Here is a 16363-nt window from a genome sequence, read left to right as displayed (position 1 = left end):
TGACCAGGAGTTGGGAGGTTTGGGGGAACCTGGGCCCGCCCTCTACTCCGGGTTCCAGCCCAGGGCCCTGTGGAATGCAGCTGTCTAGAGTACCTCCTAAAATAGCTGTGTGACAGCTACAACTGCCTGGGCTACTTCCCCAAGGCCTCCTCCCAACACCTTCTTTATCCTCACCACAGGACCTTCCTCCTGGTGTCTGATAATGCTTGTACTCCTCAGTCCTCCAACAGTACGCGTTCTCACTCTCAGCTCCTAGCACCTCTTTCTCCCAGCTCCTTACACGCATACCACAAACTGAAGTGAGCTCCTTTTTAAATCCAGGTGCCCTGATTAGCCTGCCTTAATTGATTCTAACAGCTTCTTGATTGGCTGCAGGTATTCTAATCAGCATGTCTGTCTTAATTGTCTCCAGAAGGTTCCTGATTATTCTGGAACCTTCCCTGTTACCTTACCCAGGGAAAAGGGACCTATTTAACCTGGGGCTAATATATCTGCCTTCTAATTACTCTCTTGTAGCCATCTGGCCCGACCCTGTCACAATATCTAACCTAAATCTCCCTTGCAGATTTAATCCCTTTCAGATTAAACCGATTACATCTTGTCCTACCTTCAACAGATATGGAGAACAATCTATCGCTGTCCTCTTTATAACAGCCCTTAAGATAATTGAAGACTTATCAGTCCCATCTCAATCTTTTCTCAAAGCTAAACATGCCCAGTTTAACCGCTCACATAGGTCGGATTTTCTAACGTTTTATAATTTTTGTTGCTCTCCTCTAGACTCTATCTGACTTGCCCATATCTTTCTTAAAGTGTGGTGCCTAGAACTGGACACAGAACTCCAGATGCCACGGTGCTAAGCAGAACGGGACAACAACTTCCCATTTCTTACGTATGACACTCCTGTTAATACACCCTGGAATGATATCAATCTTTTTAGCAACTGCATCACATTGTTGACTCAATCAATTTGTGATCCACTATAACCCCCAGATCCTTTTCAGCAGTATTACTGCCTAGCTAGTTATTCCCCACTTCATAGTTGTGCATTTGATTTTTCCTTCTTGTGTGTAGTACTTTGCACTTGTCTTTAGTGACTTTTACCTTGTTGATTTCAGACCAATTTGTCAAGATTAGGGCTGTCAAGCAATTAAAAAAAATGAATCGCGATTAATTGCTCTGTTAAACAATACAATACCATTTAAATATTTTGGATGTTTTCTACATTTTCAAATATATTGATTTCAACTACAACACAGAATACGAAGTGTACAGGGCTCACTTTATTTTTATTACAAATATTTGCAGTATAAAAAAGAAAAGAAATAAGTGAATTGAAAAATACTAATACAAGTACTGTAGTGCAATCTCTATCATGAAAGTTGAATTAACAAATATAGAATTATGAACAAAAAAAATCTGCATTCAAAAATAAAACGATGTAAAACTTTAGAACCTACAAGTCCACTCAGTCCTACTTCTTATTCAGCCAATCGCTCAAACAAGTTTGTTTACATTTGCAGGAGATAATGCTGCTTGCTTCTTGTTTACAATGTCATCTGAAAGTGAGAAAAGGTGTTTGCATGGCACTGTTGTAGCCAGCGTTGCAAGATATTTATGTGCCAGATGAGGTAAAGATTCATATGTCCCTTCATGCTTTGCCCACCATTCCAGAATACATGCTTCCATGCTGATGAAGGGTTCTGCTCAATAACAATCCAAACCAGAACGTGGGTAAAACAGAGCAGGAGACATATAATTCTCCCCCAAGGAGTTCAGTCACAAATCTAATTTACACATTTTTTTAATGAGCATCATCAGCATGGAAGCATGTCCTCTGGAATGGTAGCCAAAGCATGAAGGCGCATACGAATGTTTAGTATATCTGGCATGTAAATAACTAGCAATGCCAGCTAAAACAGTGCCATGCGAACGCCTGTTCTCACTTTCTGGTGACATTGTAAATAAGAAGTGGGCAGCATTATCTCCCGTAAAGGTAAGCAAACTTATTTGTCTTAGCGATGGGCTGAACAAGAAATAGGACTGAGTGGACTTGTAGGCTCTAAAATTTTATATTTTTTTTTTTGTTTTTGAGTGCAGTTATGTAACAAACAAAATCTACATTTGAAAGTTGTACTTTCATGATAGAGATTGCATTACAGTACTTGTATGAGGTGAATTGAAAAATACTATTTCTTTTATCATTTTTACAGTGCAAATATTTATAATAAAAATAATATAAAGTGAGCACTATACACTTTGCATTCTGTGTTGTAAATTGAAATAAAATATTTGAAAATGTAGAAAAACATTCAAAATATTTAATAAATTTCAATTGGTATTCTATTCTTTAACAGTGTGATTAAAACAGATTAATAGCAATTAAATTATTTTGAGTTAATTGCGATTAATCGACAGCCCTAGTCAAGATCATTTTGAATTCTAAACTTGTCCTCCAAAGTGCTTGCAACCCCTTTCAACTTGGTGTTATCTGCAAATTTTATGAGTGTACTCTCCATTCTATTATCCAAGTCATTAACAAGAATACTGAATAGTACCAGACCTAGGCCAGACCTCTGCAGAACCCCACAAGATATATCCCTCACATTTGACAGTGAACCATTGATAACTACTCCTTGAGTATAGCCTTTCAACCAGTTTTGCACTCCCTTATAGTAATTTCATCTTTACCATATTGGTGTTAGCTGATAAAGTCAATCTTGATCCAAGGCAAGAAATGGAAAGGCTTATATCACTAATCCATTGCTGCATGGTAAAGAATTCCCATATATGAGGGGATGCGGGGGGATGCAAAGAAGGGGAGGAGCTTTATCATTAATTTGGTACAGATTAACAATGTGGGGCTACTGGAGAGATAGCAAACAGGACAGCTATCCTGACTTGTGCCTTGTTTGGATGGTGGAGATTTTTAAAGGCCCAGCATGGCAGATGGTAAATGTGTTAGAATGTCTAAGGGACTAAAATTAGAACAGGAAAATTCTGAGTGACTTTGAGATTAGCTTTGTACAAGTTTGCTTCCTCACCAGAGCCAAAACACATATTACATCATTCTATCCATATCATGCACAACCATCTGCAAATCTTAGTGAGCCAAGGATCACTTGAAAGCTTTTTAAAAGAAAGAAAAAGGAGTGGGCATTTAAAGTCCTTAAAATAATTTAATCTTTGCAATATTGCTTAATAGTAACGTGTGTGTTTTTCTACTTCTCTAATAGCAAAGGCAACTTACATTAGTAGGTAAAGTATGGTTTGTGGCTAAAGCACAGGACCAGAAGTCCAGAGATCTATCTTCTACTCTAGGCTTTGTGAAACGGAGTACTTGTGGCACCTTAGAGACTAATAAATTTATTTGAGCATAAGCTTTCGTGAGCTACAGCTCATCACGAAAGCTTATGCTCAAATAAATTTGTTAGTCTCTAAGGTGCCACAAGTACTCCTTTTCTTTTTGCGAATACAGACTAACACGGCTGCTACTCTGAAATCTAGGCTTTGTGTGATCTTAAGCAAGCACTTGACTTTTTCATGTTCCCAAACTGTAAAACAGGAATAATACTGACAGGAGTTGAGACACAGAATTCCTTAATACTTGTAAAACGGTTTGAGATTTTTGGATGGCAGATGCTAGAGAAGGAAAAAAGTGTTATTAATCAGAGTTTTGAAGTTAGAACAGGGCTCACACTTGAGATTCTTTATGATACAAATCCTCAACCCCTTTAAGCCTTAAAGATGATTACCCTGGCTTAGTCATTTCAAGGGTTTGATAAAAGACTTATTTGATCAGAGCAGACAGCAAAATTAAATTATTTCAGGAAAAGGCTGCAGTATTAACTATTCATTATCCTAATTATGTTGTCTAGTATGTGCTTTGCATTGCAGTTTCCTACAAGAAAGAAGTGCAGTAACAAGGATTCTTGTGCAATAACAATGATTCTTCGAGAGGTGTGTCCCCATGGGTGCTCCACTGTAGGTGTGCTTGCATCCCTGCACTGCTTATGGAGGAACTTTGGTAGCAGTGTCCATTAGCCCATGCATGCACTGTCGCTCCTCGTGCCCCACCACAAGGCTAGCCAGTGTGTGTGGGCTAACCTCCCTCAGTTCTTTCTCTACCACAGAGTCACTGACAAGAACTCCGTAGAGGGGAGGAGGTGGGCTGTGGAGCATCCATAAGGGGGACACATCTTGAAGAAGCATCATTACTGCACAGGGCGAGTAACTACTACTACTTCTGCAAGTAGCGTCCCTATTGGTGCTCACTGTAGGTGACCCCTGAGCGCTATCCCTACTGGAGGGCTGGGGCTTTGGAGTCAGGTCAGTTACAGATGACAATACTGTGGAGCCAAAGATAGCATCTGAGGTGGAGTCTCCAGTGATCGCATAATGATTTGGAAAGATGCGGAGTGACGCCCATGTCACCACTCTACAGATTCCTGAGATAGGGACATTCTTAAAGAAGGTGACAGACTAAGAGATTTACTTTGTGGAGTGTGTGCAAATGCTATCTGGCATGGTCATGTTGCGGATCTGATAACATTGCCTAATGGAATTTGAAACCCACTTGGAGAGTCTCTGGGCTGATATTGCTGAGCCCTTAGATCTTCCCGCAATAAGGAGGAAAACTTTAGGAGACTTCCTGAAAGCCATTGTCCTATCCAGGTAAAAGGCTAGGGCTCTCCTGACATCTAGTGTGTGTAATAGCCTCCCTGATGTCATGGTGAGGTTTGGGGTAGAAAATTGGAAGGTAAATCAATTGGTTCATGTGGAATGGAGAGGTTAATTTAAGGGTAAATTTTGGATGTGGTCTGATCGTAACCTTGTCCCAAAAGAATACCATGGGGGGGCAGGGGATGTGCCATCAGAGCCACTCTTTCACCTAGCCGAGGTGTTTGCTATCCGGACAGCTGTCTTCATGGAAAGGTGTGTAAGCGAGCAGGTAGCCATAGGTTCGAAGGGAGGTCTAGTCAGGCCTCTCAATTCCAGGTTCAGGTCCCATAAGGGAGTAGGATGTCAGGGTTGTGGGGGAAGTTTACTATACCCCTAAGGAATCATTTTGTGATCGGTTGAGATAGCACTGAGTATCGTTCTATCTGGCAGCTATAGCAGCATTTCACTGCCAAGTGGATATGGAGGGAGCTCAGAGATAGTCCCGATTTTTTTTTCCTTAGAGTCAGTACATAATCTAAGATCTTTGGAAAAGCCACTGATGTCAGGGAGATTTGATGGGAAGTGCACAATATCCGAAAGCCGGACTTTTTTTTTTTTTTTTTTTTTTTTTTTTTTTTAGGTAAGTCCATCGTGTTGAAGACTTTTTACTGTGTAGTAGTATTTCTTGTACCTCCTTCGATCAGGAGCTCTTTATACACTGGAACCATGAAGCAGCCAAGCCTTGAAGCGAAGAAATTCCCAGGTTGGAATGTAGGGTGCATCCTTTGTTCTGCAAAAGCAGTTCTGGAGTGGAGTGGAGAGAGATCGGTGGGCATGTTGCGAGTTGTGACAGGTAATGGTACCAAGTCTGTGTCAGCCAAGTGGGAGCAATCACTATGATGTACACGCCTTCTCTTTATTTTTATTAGGCTCTTCACCAATAGGGGGAACGGAGGTAAGGCATAGAGAAGGTCTCTGCCCCAGGGAAAGACTAGCATTGCCCAGGGAGTGTTGCCCCAGCCCTGCTCTCAAGCAGTAGCGTAAACATTTCTTGTTCAGATAAATGGCGAACAGATTTCGACTCTCACTCCAGTGAAGTGGATCTGGAATTCATAGGTGCCGAACTCAACTCTTTACAGGCCAGAGCTTTCCTACCTCAACACAGATTCCTTCCTTTGGCCACACTTAGAGACCATTCAAAACAGCCCACAAATATCAGCCAGACACTGGCTACAACTCTTGGGTCATATGGCAGCAGGCACAGTGGTAATACCACATGCCAGGTGCGATGCCACCAGATGTGGTTCTGTTAACTTTACATACCAGAGACAGGCTAGACAAATATCTGTCACTATCCACTGTCCTTAGACTAGAGTAAAGACGCAGTAAATGTTTGCAAGGGGATCCCCTTTCCACAAACCTCCCCGTGGTTTTTTCTCACCACGAATGCATCCCTGATAGTTTGGATGGCATGCATCTAAACAATCTCACAATACAAGGCAGGTTGTCATTCACATAGATATCCTTCCACATCAGCCTCCTCAAACTCAGGGCAGTCAGGAATGCCTGTGCCCATTTCCTCCTGCTGATCAAGGGATCACACATAAAAAGAGTCCTAACAGACAATATAATGTATATGTACTACATTAACCAACGGGGGGAGCCAGGTTGCCCTCCTTCTGTGCAGAAGTAATGAGACTGTGGAACTGGTGCATTTCCCATGATGTCACACTATCAGTGGCTTACCTCCCGGCCACTCAAAACTCGATAGCAGATGGTCTCAAATCACAAATTCCCACGTATCACAAGTGGGAGATAAATTCAGTGGTACTTCACAACCGGTCACGAGAGTTGATAGCGTCCAGCACAATGGAGTTGGGTGGAGGGTAGGAGAAGAGGAATTCCATCTCCCTCGCTGCGACATAATATTTTTTTTTATTCGGACCACTTGCAGTTAGGCACCAGCGATCCGGTGTTCTTCCATATGGCTTTTGTGGGGTCTAGGAGAGCCTCATTAATGGACAGAGCTATTTTGGAGGACGAGGAGGATTGTAATGTCAAGGAGCTTGCGATGGGTGTCCTTGACGTTTTCTAATGGTATCTGTAGAGTATCTGCCACTCTCTTTGCTAGGTCCTGGAAAAGGTGGAAGTCATTGGAAGGATGGTGGCGGAGGCATGATGGCCTCATCTGGAGAGGAAGAGGATATTGTTGGTCCTCGGAGTCATTTCTTCCTCAATGTCTTCCTTTTCCTCCATGATCTCTTCCGGAGGTTCTGAGGCTTGGTACGCCATGGCCGAGGGGAGCGTCTTGGGGTTCTTGGGTGCGGCTAGAAGCCCAAGAAGCATGAGGACAATATGCAGCCCAAGGATCCCAGTATGGCTACTGGAGGGGTGGTATAGAGCCCGGTGGTGGTGCCCATGGTTGCCTGTACCAAGACGGTGGTCGTAGGGCCATCTGAGGGTATGTTCAGGGGCCCTGTTGGTATTGGGGAACCTTGGGGCCCCGGGACGAGTACTGTAATACAGCTTCCTCTGGTTCGCTGTCCGAGTCTGCACTAGAAAGTGGGGGAGTGTGGCAGGGCAGCAAGGAAGACTCTTGTGCCAGAAGATGACTTGGCACTGAGGTCCCAGTACCGAGAAGTGGAGACTCCGGTACACTGGCTATATGGAGGTCTCTCTAGTGCTGGAATTCCAGTGGTACCGACCGACTTGGTGCCACTGGTGGTACCGGGGGGTTGGAGATCTTACCCAAACTGACCGCTCCAGGGCTGAATGGAGCATTGATGATGGTGCTGGTGGAGCAGTGCGCACCAGTAGTGTCATCTTAGCAGAGTGCTAGCTCCTGCCTTTGTCCTTCAGTGCCATTGACTCAGTGCCCGTGCCCATCGGGTCTGTAGGCAAGTCAATGGCACCTGCTGCTCCAGATCTTCATGAGCTGTGGGTACTGGGCTGGGATTATCTTGGTGCTGATGGTACAGAGGATACCAAGAGTGACAGAGATTGTTTATGGGTGGCTTGAGGCTCACTCTGGGGACTTCACACTATCTTTTTTGATGAGTGGTCAGTAGCTGATTTCTTCAACCCATCATCCTTGGATATTGAGGACTGTGGGGAAGACTCATGTCAGCAAGATGACTTTCGGCACAGATTCAGGGAGGATCGCCTCCATGAAAATGATCTTCTGTCTGAATTCCCTTGTCTTTGCGAGACCTGTGCCTGAGTTGCTGGCAGAGACCACACTTCTGTGGAACGTGGCTTTCCCCAAGGTAGCATATGCAGCAGGAGTGCTTGCCTGCTACAGGGATAGCCTCTTTGCAGGAGAGGAACTTCTTGAAGCCTGGTGAATCAGGCATACCCTGTTGGGGTACAAAAAAGCGGGACAATAAAACCTCTCTTTTTGGAAGTGGAGGGAGAAAGTAAAAAGAAAAACTACAACTACTACTGGGGCAACTCACGAGCTGTAAATACAGGTAATGGTTGCTAATGGACTGTTAATAGTTCCATCTCTAGCCAGGGCAGTTGAGAAGGAACTGAGGGGAGTTAGCCTGCACACCCTGGCAGCCTTGTTGTGTGGCAAAAAGAGAGAGATAGCGCATGTGCGGGACTAACAGACACTGCTACCGAAGTTCTCCAATCAGCAGCACAGGGACACAAGCACACCTACAGTGGAGCACCCATAGGAACACGACTTGAAGAACAACTGTTCCATCTGTCATTGCTAGCAGAAATGAAAAACTACATGGTGGTCAGTAAACAAAAAAACATTAACTCCCTGTGCCTAACAGAAACAAGTTTCTGATGCAGACAGAGTGTCACACTAAGTTTGTTGGTGGCTTGACTTAATTACTGCTAAGATGACGTGAAAGGGGTCCTGGAGATAAAAAGGAGAGATGCAGGTGAGCAACAGAAGACATCTGAGATGGCTCAAAGGGGGAGGAGAAGACAAAGGCATGGTAGACTAACTAGCACTGTTTGAGGAAAACAAATGTGTGAAGAAAAGATGACAAAAACAAATACACATGTGGAGAGAAAACCCAGAAGGATGATGTCAGGAAGAGGAGATCAAGTAATACAATAGGTGCTGGGAAGCGAGTGGGTGAGGAGATAAAGAAAAATCAAAGGAGTGGGATGTACATGTCACAGGATGAAATTTGTATTTTAAGAGCAGGAGTCGGAACCAAAAAAGGAGAAAATAGTAGAAAAGCTAAAGGTTCCATTCCAACAGGCCCCACAAAAACAAGCATGCTCATACAAGCCTTCGGAGGTCTCTCCACCCTTCTCCACACACTCCCATACCTCCCAACCAAACCAAATATTTCTCTTCAACCTCCCCTCATACTCAGCTGAAAGGCTGGCTCTCCATATGAATACAGTGCAATCAGCTCTCTGGCCAAGTATTTCCTTGGACCCATGGTGACTCCCCTTTCCTCCAATACTTTTCTTCCTGGCCACAACCAGCACTATGCCTCACTGCAACTACTGATATCCCACAAATTCCATTGCTGAAGGTCTGGCAGTTTGCTGAGTCCGCAGCTGTCAAAGTTTCCCCATGATTCAGGGCCTAGATCTGAGATTTGTTTCACATTCTGGGATTTTCTAATCCAGGGAAGCCTAATAGTGGACAAGATTTAAAAACAGTATTTAGTCCAGCAGAAACGGACAGACTTGCTGAGCCCCTGCAACAGATTTTGCTGGAGACTGCCAAAAGACAGGGAAACCAGCTAAGAGTTGAGGGAGGGAAGGAGGGTGGGCAGGGGTGGCAGCAAAGGGTGTGTTTTACTTATTCCAGGGAGATTTATACCTTAGCAAAAGTTTTCTTTTTTGAGTTTTGTTCATACTTATTTCTACCCCAATTCTCCTGGATTTAATTTTTCAAAAAGTAAATAAATCATGTTCTGTTCTTCCTAATACACACACAGGCAAAAAGGGTGAGGTGGAAAATATCATGCCATAATTAAATCAATCATGCAGCCCTGTAACATCATGACTTTTTCTTCTCCCCAGAGAAGAAAGGAGAGCACCTACCCCACCCACCCTGGGGAGAAAGCTTCCCAAATTAAAAGTTTCATTAGCGTATAAGAATAAAGGGTTTAGATGTTATAGCTCAAAGGCTTCTTGTTCAAATGTCCGAGATTTTATGTCATGCTCAGTTCCCCACTGAGGGAGACTTAAATCAATTTGTTCCACAAATAGGTTCAGAAGAACACAGAGTATATATGTCAAATTCAGAAAACTAACATATCTTATCATGCCAATTAGGGATTCCCCTCTGCCTGAGCAGAAGCTGTTTTTTAAAAATTATTATTTACACTAAGTAAATTTTAGTTGACTGCTCTAGTCTGTTCAAGTTCTTCTACTACTCTCATCAACGTGGTATCTGACTGAATGCCTCCTGATTCCTAAGCAAACTTACTTCCTTAATTCTCTTTACTTTCACCTCACCTTCCACAGCCTTCAGGGTGAAACCACTCAAGTGCACTGTGAACGCCAGTGATTCCCTTCATGCCCACACTTTGCCACTTTAGTGAATGAAATGCAGCAGTCAGAGCTACAGATATGTACGTCTGATAGAATATCTCCCTGACTCGATTGCACTTGGGACGTAGGCTACAGATTTTAAAAAATGGATTTCAGGTAAGCACCAATTTCCTATTGAGCACCTTTAACACCAACACCTAAAGGACAATTTTGAAGCAGGCAACGGTTCCTGAAGATCTCAGCCTACCAGGGAGGGGAATATAGTATCTTCATGTTGGAGAAAGTGGCTCCCTCTGCTCCAAATTCCTTTCCTAATTTCAACCTCTGTGGAGATTCTCTAGAATCTTGGAACAGCAGAAAACACAACTTCATTTCGTATGACATCTTCCATACAAGCTACACAAAAAGGATCTGCAGACTTAAATGATATACCAGACAGCAATAATATACATTACAAAAGCAGGGGTGTAAGAGGGTAACAAATTCAACAGTTACATCGTAGGGGCAACAGCAAGGGAGAGAGGCACTAAGCCATCAGCATGGGGAAAAATAGATTTTAAGACAAGATGTGAAGAGAGATAACGATAATTCTCTCCTCAGCACTGACAGACCTGAAAAGCAGTTTAGCAGCCAAAAGATGTCTTGAAAAGGCCTGAGTCTTTACAAGGGGTCCTGTTCTCTTACAAGTCTTTTCAAAAGGGCAAGTATAGTGAAGAAAGAGAACAGCTTTCATCTTTCTTCTCCTCCTCCACATCTGTTGACATGGCTGCTGCTGCAGGGCCATCAAAAAAGCATGTTGGAGTTCCATACTAATTAATGCAGCTAATTCTTCAAATAATCTCCACTGGATGGTTTCGTAAGTGCAACTAGTGTGCATATTACCCACAATGCCTTCCTACAGGTGCAGGGAAGACATCTCCTGAGAACATTCAGTGAGACTTGGAGCTTTCAGATTCACGGTACAGATTACACAACCCAGAATGCATTTTATTCCAGGGGATTTCCCCACATTTTGGATGTACTAACTCTCCAGACCACAACACAGTAATGTAATGCTGTGTCTCAGGAATCTTGAACTGAAAAATTAATTCCAATGGGGTTGAATAACAATGTTGTCAGGAGGACTGGAAACTGGCCTAAAGACCACAAAACAAAGGTTAACAAACAGCCATTGACTGTTGGGGAAGTGCCTAGCGGAGTATCACCACAGTGATCAATGTCAGAGCTAGTCTTATTTAACAGTTTCAGTATAACTAGAAGAGGAAGTAAAGAGCACACTAATAACATTAACATGATACTAAATTGGGAAAATTGTGAATATCTGTAAGGATAGAGAAATATAAAAAACTCCATCAGAGGTTAGAAACAGGGAGAGAGGAAAAAAAACAGTTCTGGAAGAACGCAGCTAATATACCTGGAGAAAAATAATTCAATACAAAGATATTCAATGGGAGGAAGAAACTTAGGAAGCAAGAAGAGTGACACACCTAGGAGTGCGAACAGACAGTAAATTAGATATGAGTTTACAATAAGATATGGTTGCAAAGAGAGGAGGAATTTAATTTTGGGGCTGCATATGCAAAGGGATCAGATCAGATTATGGAAAAGAAACTTTCTGAGACACTGTGTTCAATTCTCTGCACTACATAACCATAAAAGCACTGATAAATTGCAGTTTGGATGAGGACATGGCCACAATGATCAATTCACCACCTCCAGACTAGATCACTGTAACACTCTACACCGATGCAATGCAGAAGCTCCAGTTTGTATAGAATGCAGCTATATACTCTTTAATGGAAGGGGCCACAGTGAGCCCATAACCCCAGGCTCTGATCCCTCCACTGGCTCTCAATCTGCTTCAGTTGCTCGTTGAAGCTCTTTGTTCCGATCTTCAAAAGCCAACAATGAGTCAAAACCGAGCTTCATCAATGGCCACATTTCAATCCATGCTCCACCAGGACAGCTGTACTTCTCTGGGACAATGCAGCTCACAGAGTGTGAGAGAGATGGAGATCAAGTATTCGCAGTTGGGGGGGGGAGGGGGGGGGGAAACGGGTCTAGCTGTGGAATGAGCTTCCAAAAGAGATTATACTAAATCCAGAGTCTGACCACCTTTAGGACATGTGGTAAAACCCTGCCTTTTGTAAAAAAGCTTTCCCACAATACCTAGAGTGATATTAAAAATAAATTATAAATATAAAGCCTAAATAGATCTTCCTGTAATCAGAGAAGGGGGAGAGCAGAAGATGCCATGATATCCACTAGGGTCCTCACTATATAGCTCTAATGTAGCTAGGAAATGCTTAGAGGCTATGGTGATGGGTGTTATCGAAAACGAATTGATTAGACAAATTAGATGCATAGTTCAAAGAAAGGCAATACAAATTATCATGGATGGAAGGAACTGACTTCAGGAATCACAAAAAGCTAAATATGTATAGCCTGACTAAGCAACAAATATAGGGGATACAATAACACTCTTCATGTATTTGAAGGTGGAGAGAGAGAGAGAGTGAATTTAGTTTAGTTCGCAGAGATATAGCTAGGGATAATGGCATGAAAATAAGAAAGAAAATGTTGGCTGAACTGCAAGAAAATCTTGACAATGAAATGTATTTGGCTATGAAAGTCTTCCCAGGAGAAGTTATGGGAGTGAGCTGGTCTTTTCAATTTCTAAATTCCTCTGAATCATGCGGACCTGGTGCTGCCCTAGTTTTTGCTAATGTTCTAATCTTGAGGCTCTGTAGAATCAAGAAGAATGGTCCACAGCCCATACACAGCCCTTCTCCATAGGTCAGTCCATATAACAAGCTCATTATAGAGGTGATATGCTCGGTCTAGGGAGGAGAACAAAGCACCCCCCATGACAGCAATTTCAAAGGCAGTTAGGCTTCTGCCTTCCCAGCTGGAAGTAAAGAAGCATGAGGTGGGGACTACACAAAATGTGAAATCTGAAAAAATTAAAAAGGGGATATAAAATGATGATTCCTAAAGTAAAGAGAGGGCAAAAGCCCACACTGCACTTGTGTGTGCACACGCACACGTGTGAAAAGATGGGGGAGGGGAAGACGCCTGAACGGTAGGGGGAAAGTTACCAAAACCGGAAAACTTTTTCCTCATGCTTGCAGCAGTTTCGTGTTTCAGTGGCTGCAAGCGTCTAAAGTAATCAATTTCCCATCCTGTCTGGAATGATAGAATCCTACATCTGGTCTTGAATACCTATCTACAGGGGTATGCCTAGAGGATCGGGCAATTTCTATCTTCACTGGAGGCAATTTCACATTGCAGTGACAGCAGCTGCTGAAAAGCTCTATAAAGAATGGGAGCTCTGGAAGGACAGTTTGGCTCTGCACCTTTCCATGTATGTGTACTGATGGCCCTGACTGGGCCTGCCTCCTCCACACATGCTGGGCCTGAAGCAGATTCCTCAGAACAAAATGCCTTTAATTGGCTGGAGAGCATTTGAAGGAAAAAACCCTTTAATTAAAACCAGAGAGAGTCAACAAAATGTGAGAGTCATGGCGGTTGGGAGAGGCATGTGCTGACCTTCTGAAACTTCACAGCAGATCTCTGCAAGGGCTGTTTATACTGAGAAAGCACAGTTTTAATTAAACAGTCCTAGAGAACAAAAACACAAGGAGTAGATTACCTAGAGTCCAAAAGCTCAATTTAAGTATATGCAGAGGAAACAAGATTCCTGTTTACTCTACCTTCCTTAATATACTGTTAATACATATTTTCTGTGTACAGTACTCAGCATTTGAGGCAGACATCCACCATGGGAGATGCTGTGTGTATTAAACTGGCAATTTAATGGAGCTATATTGACCCCAGTACAATACTAACCAAATCTCTTTGGTAACTGCTTAAGGGAAGGAGGAACACCTGACAAGGCATAGTCTACTCGACACTCTTGATGCTGTTGCTAGATCACATACTGAAATAAACCCGGTGGTATTTCCTTTAGTGTGTGGATTGCCAGATTTATGTACACTTACATTTATAACTGCACCTCAGCAAATTTTTTTTTAAAGATAGTTGGAAGTCCCATACAAAACACACCCAATACATCCCTGTCAAACAAACCCTCTTTTTGTTCAAATTTAGCTGCCAGAACCTGTTCAGATGGTAACAGATGACCTGTTGCTAGCCACTCTTTCATAACACTTTAAGAAACGTGGCCCACCTAAAAGCCACCAATTCCAGAGCAAAAGGAGGTAAGGCGGCAATATAACCAATAACTGGTAGTCAGTAATGCTTTTCGTGATGACACTGAACACCACAAAGTAAAAGCAGCTGCTTGAGTCTAACCAACTGCACCTCTGCACAAAACCTAACAAGCCAACCAGGCAGTAAAGTCAAGAGGATAGGAAACTCAGTGAGGAGGTGGTGCCTGCCGCATTCTCCCAAGAGAAATCATCTTATTGCACCTATTTCCTGTCAATAAATACACAAAGTTGTACAAAAGGTTCACCTAATTCCAATATAAATTACTCCTAATCAATGGGAGATTTCTCCCTCACTGGAACTACATACAGCTTTCTGAATGCATGGCTACATGTATCTGCTGGCTGACCCAGGAAAGCTCAGAGTGAGGCACATGCATTCTCCAAGTGACGGCATGTTTATTGCATGACTGATAGACCAACAGCAAGTACCACTTGGGGTTTTTTTCTGTATACAGGGGGAGCTGCTGGCAGGCTGGTTAAACTCTTGATTCAGTCCTTTGCTGAGCTTCTAAAATCTCAGTGGAAACCCCACTTCCTGTACAGGGATAGCTACTGCTCTGAAATCCAAATAGAAAACACAAACAAAATCTTTTTCTGATCTCAAATCTCAAACGTAGGAACTATATTATCCTATATCTATAACTTCATTCTTCTTTGCCTCACTTTTCCATGGCGTACGTTATATATATTTTCTCATTTGTTTGTCAAGTCCACAACTGGCACAGAAGGGAGTATTATGTAGTTTCTCAGGGGCACCTACCACATTTGTGGGTGCTATAAAATAATAGCCGCTTACCCTCAAGATAGAAATTCAAAGCCTGAATGGAATGTAAAATTGAGAGCAATGATAGGCAGAAAAGAATTCACTTCCAAACAATAGCTAGAAAACAGCATCGGGGACACAGAGGAAATAGGGGATGCAGTCTTGACCTAGGAAAGTCTGAGAATAGCTTGGAGGTCCTGTGCTGAGTGAGACCTAGGACAAGGCACTGAACCATAGAGTAGAGCCCTGCCCCAATAGAAATCCAGGAGAGGAAACTAAATCAAAAGACTGGAATCCCAGTCTAGATGACAAAGGACATATCCTTTCCTAATTCTGCATGTGGAATTATTGCTTAAATGAACAGGAGTTCCAAACACAAATCTAGAAGCAATTATACTTTGACCCACTCATTACAAAAGCACCAAGCCTGCACAGACAGAACCTCCCTCTGGTCTCCACCGAGTTTCCTGTCTGATTTGTGTTGTCTGTTCTTGGGGCAGGGATGGTGTCTTCCTATGATTTGTACAGCTATGAACCCAGGTGCTATGGCGATGCAGAATATGTAAACAGAGCCTGGATCTCATGGATACTGTTTAAATTGTTTCAAAAATACAAAAACTCTTCTTTAAATGTAGTTTTTGTAAGGAAGATGGTTTAAAAACTATGAATTATCTGAAAGCCCAGATCAGAACCACCACATTACTGATCATTTTAGCCATTGTACTTAAGGAACCCCTGAGTCAAAGTATCTTTTGCTCTGGGCATCACTTAAGTTTCTCTGCTCTAGGTACTTGTGCCCTTTGTAGATGTTTTGTGCATTAAGTCATTGAAGGTCTTGTTTCTGGCCACTGCAATTTGCTGTTCATCTTCAGTACACCTTGAGTTCCTCCTACATTCACGAAAAAGAAAAAAAATCCAGTCCTAGACTATCTGAGTGTGAAGACAGCCAGTCCTTCATGCTCACTGTGGTGTTGCATGAGTTGGCCGTTTGATTGTTAGTTTGGACCTGGTGGAGAATCAACTGGGTGATGTTCTGAACTCTCCTGTGAAACATTCATAGTGGATGCTATTTCACTGCAGATGCATAGAATGGAAATTAAAGTAAGCCGCCTAGAGAACGTTGCCAGGGGCTGTGACGTATTTTGAATTGCCTCTTTAAGGACAAGAAGTTTCTAGTAAATAGGATTGAGATGCTTGAAAACAGAGTGCTTACCTTCTGTCTAAGAAA

At 42.7% G+C, this 16363-nt stretch overlaps 1 protein-coding gene across 2 annotated transcripts in view; it reads right to left on the bottom strand.

The window, feature by feature from the left end:
- Positions 1–16363, bottom strand: part of CSTPP1 (centriolar satellite-associated tubulin polyglutamylase complex regulator 1) — a 146913-nt gene that overhangs the window by 75617 nt on the left and 54933 nt on the right. The window lies entirely within an intron of this gene.

The sequence above is a fragment of the Natator depressus genome, chromosome 6 (genome assembly GCF_965152275.1).
Source record: "Natator depressus isolate rNatDep1 chromosome 6, rNatDep2.hap1, whole genome shotgun sequence".
NCBI lineage: Eukaryota > Metazoa > Chordata > Testudines > Cheloniidae > Natator > Natator depressus.
This window is presented reverse-complemented; position numbering and strand designations above follow the sequence as displayed.